Below are 4,201 nucleotides of genomic sequence, written 5' to 3' on the forward strand. Positions count from 1 at the left end.
TGCTTACCGAACGTGGCAGGTTATACAGAGGTTTGTATTATAAATCACTGAATAGCTGATAGCATGGTAATAGTTTATCATTAATACTAATGTAACCCACATTTGAAAAAAGCCGTTACAGACAAAAAGTTCTGTACCTCATTACTAATGCCTTGAGTCATCTAATCCATTAACATAGGGTTTTCTAAAAACATATGCTTTGTCATCTATTATGATTTAATTCAGCTAGACTGGTGAAAAATAACTAGAAAACCTAGGAGCTGTTTCTAAGAGGTGCATGATAAACATATTGTTATGTTTCTGTTTTTATTAAAATGCTGTATTTCTTTTACCATATTTCTTGAATATGTTTTCCAAAAGCCTCATGTTTTTTGTGCTTGCCTCAAATCTACTTGTTTATGGTGTAACAGCTTAGGCAGATCTCTGTCTACTCAGACCTTTATCTTTTGGAAGAAGATTAACTGGATTTTAGGTAGTTCACTACATGGGAACTTCTCAGAGGATACTTTAATACTAGGTTGTATCTGGTGTGATGCTTAGTTTTGCTGAGAGATTATTTTATCTACCTAAAGGTTAAGTCTGGTCATTAACCTGTGCATGGTGGGAACAGGGAGTGCCCTAAAACAAATCTGCTAACATTGTCCTTTCACATACATTCTGAGTGAGTTTTTCTGGGCCTTCTCCCAACCATGGTCTGATTGGCCAATAAGAATTACTCAATATTTTCCAGTCTGTCATATTGGTCATCCATATCAAAGCAGTAGCCAGGTATTTTGGCACCTGGTGCAGGTCGTGTGCAGAGTACACTCCCCTTCCCTACCACCCCAACAATGCACTACTATGTTACAACATTTAGTATGGATTATTGTTTCCTTGTGGGGCGTGGGGTTAAAGAAGATATGTATAATATATATTATAGGACTGTCTTAAGTCAGTGACTCTCAACCAGCGTGCTATGCAATATCAGCATTGTTAGGTTTGCAAACATAATTCACAGGATTTTTGAAACCCAGAAATTTCAAATAGAAATCTGTAGTGCAAAAGCATTTAGACCGGTTGCAGTCTTTCTGAATGCTTTGCAACAGAATTGGTCTATTATTTTTCTGTAGTCAAAACACAAATGGAAACTAAGCACTGGCATTTGCCTCAAGTCTAGCAAGGGGTATATTGAGTTTTCAAAGATTGGCTTAAGTACATATTTAAGACACAAAAACCCTGATCCATTCGTGTATTGGTGCCTGAGTGTGTATGTGTGTTGGTGTGACTGTTCCCATGTCTATATGTGGATGGCTACTGGAATGCCTGAAAGTGCTGAAGGGGAGCGTACATCTCTGCTGGAACATGCACGTCTGACTTAGGACCATTGTGCATTACAGTGTGTTTATGCACACATGGGACAGCACAGGCAAGTGTTCCAACTAAAGTGGAAGGCTTGTCCAGGGGTTAGAGCATTTGCCTGGCACTAGGTACCAGGGTTCAATTCCTTCCTCTGCCCCAGTTTCATTAGACAAGCTCCCAGCTGTACAGCAGGGTGCACACACACCATCCTCTCTCCCAGGGGTTGTGGAGGACATGTGGCTTCCAGCTAGGGAAGTGTGGCAGCAATAGGGCTAGGCAAGCCCTTGCATTGGATAGCTTTGAGCTCAGAGAGGATAGCAGAATGTACCTCCTACCCAGGCATGCTGAGGGAACAACTGAAGGGTACAGGTGTGTGCAGAGAGATCTGTTTCCCCTTATCAATACTGTGGGACAGAGGAGTAGTACATAAAAATATATATCTAGCATATCACTGGGGGCCATCCTTTCTGACAGGCATAGTGCAAATTAAGCCACACAACCTTCCCAAGTGCCCCTCCAAACCCTCTCCACTGCCCAAACTGCTGCTCTGTTTGCCACTTCCTGCCCAATCCACTGCTCTGCTTTCTGCTCCCTGCCCTATCTGTCACCTCACTCCCTCTTCTCTCCCTGGTCAGAGACATGCCACACACAGAAGCTGCCCATGCCACTTACGATGCACATGTGGCAGGTTGCCCTCCTGTATTACGTGATGGGCTTTGTATGGATTGTGTATGTGATGCTGTATGGGTATTGAGAGGTGTATTGCATGCTTCATTTTTGCGTGCACCAAGAGTGCACATTGGGTGCTGTGCATCATATGTAAGGGGTGCATGTGGTGCGTGCTCCATGAGCTAGAGGACTCAGGCAATGCTGGCTGGGGATCCATGTCATTCTCTACACTGTAAATGTGGGCATGTACTGGGGAGCTGGGTGCTACTGGCTGTGTATCAAGCCTCTATGTGTGTGCACAGGTGACGGTGAGTCATGGTTGGAGCCACCTTTGATTTGGCACCCCCTCATGCACACCACTGGCACTGCCCTTGCTATAGTACTGGTCCATACCATGCTAGGAACCACCTTCCTCATAACATCATAACCTCATTCCATACATGATGACAGAAGCATTCATCATAATGTTAGTCAGGTAGTTTCATTTGTCCTATATGCCACCACATTTGTGTCATTTGGTATCTATTACCTGCATCGTACTTTAAACTCCCCTAAACTGGAGCTTCTAACCCACTGTGTCTTTTAATCATGTAACCTATGCATAAGGACTATAGCAAGAGAATAGACTGAAGGATGCCATTAATGTTATTACTTTGTTAGTGATGTATGCATAGAACTCCCAGGCCAGAAACTGCTTCCAGCATTTATGTCAATGAAATCATACTCAGTTACAAGGGGGAACTGACTTGACATAAGTGAACTTGATGTTGCACAAGATACAAAGGGAGACACTGTTCCCACATCGTGGAGCTTTCAACCTGAATAGGTTGATGGAGAGTTCAGACAGAAAATTCTCTAGAACATCCAGAGAATGCTTTGGGTTTAAAGCATTCTTGTCTATTTTTAAATTTTGTAGATGGATGAGAGCATGGTCAGAGATGTTGGTTAGAACTCTGGACTCCATGGACAAGAGAATGGATGCCACAGTGATGCTCCTATAGGACTTTAAGCAGAGTGTTTTTTGAAGAGACATTATACAGTAGGTGTCACAAACCCATCCACAGGGGACCCCCACAGCCCATTTTTATCCCCACTGTGGTACTGTTTGCTCCAAGGAACAGACCAAGGTTGCCCTGAGGTAGCTCCCTATCCCAGCACCTCAGTTCTTCTGCCCTTACACTGGACTCTGAAGCTGCAGTAAGGGATCTCTGCCAGCCCCAAGTGGATCCATAGCCCCCATTTTTGGGTTATGGAAGAAATGATAGGTCCACTTCTCCATACAGAGAGTTAGCCGGGAATGTCACTAGCCCAGAAATCACTCTTTCCACCAGCAATCAGTAAGGAGAAAAGCAGCAAAAAGATTACATAGGATGAAAGACATATGCAAGCAGAACAGATCATCAATTTGGAGCCAGAAAATGAAACAAGTATAGATTCTTACCTTCTCATCTGGCTACCTCCTACTTTCCATGAGACTGCTTATCACAGTCCTAGAGATCAGACTTCCTGGCAACTCTACTAGTCCTGGATAACTGGGGCAGTGAACCCCCAAAGTGAAAGATTCAAAGAGAAATATTCTAGCCTAGCTAGATTCTAAACATCCTGCAAACTAGCTCCTGAGGTAGCATTATTCAAATGCCTGTGAATCACTGGAATCCTCAAAAAAGTTCCAGTGTCCCTGGAGTCCCTCTGCCTTGAAGGACCACTACTCCCAGGTGCCTTTACTGATGTAGAGTTGATTACTCTCATCACAGGTGGAAAATGCCCATGGGTGCCCATCCCACCAGTGGCCCCTTCTGACTGTTAGTGTGAGTAGCCGTTTGCCTGGCCCTAGAACACAATGGCAAAATTATGTTCTAGGGCCAGGAAATATTAGCAGTTCTGCCAGCTCCCTGAGTTCCCTGGCTAAGTCATATCGAAAACCATAAAAATATACAGTTAGCATAACAATTCATACAGTGTAACAGTAGCATAAATGGATACAGCATAACATGGGCTTTCTAACAAGATCACACATGCCATAGTGTTACAATAAAACACAAGAAAATGCTTATGACATGCTGCAAACCTCAAAACATAACAGGGTTTGTGACAGTAGGCATGACACCATTTAAAATCATTTCCATGCAGTATGCCTTGCCAGTATATTACATTTGCCAGCCCTTCACAGTTCTGCTAAACAGATCCATCAGAA

This window comes from Crocodylus porosus, unplaced genomic scaffold, assembly GCF_001723895.1.
Source record: "Crocodylus porosus isolate Cpor-Errol unplaced genomic scaffold, CroPor_comp1, whole genome shotgun sequence".
Lineage (NCBI taxonomy): Eukaryota > Metazoa > Chordata > Crocodylia > Crocodylidae > Crocodylus > Crocodylus porosus.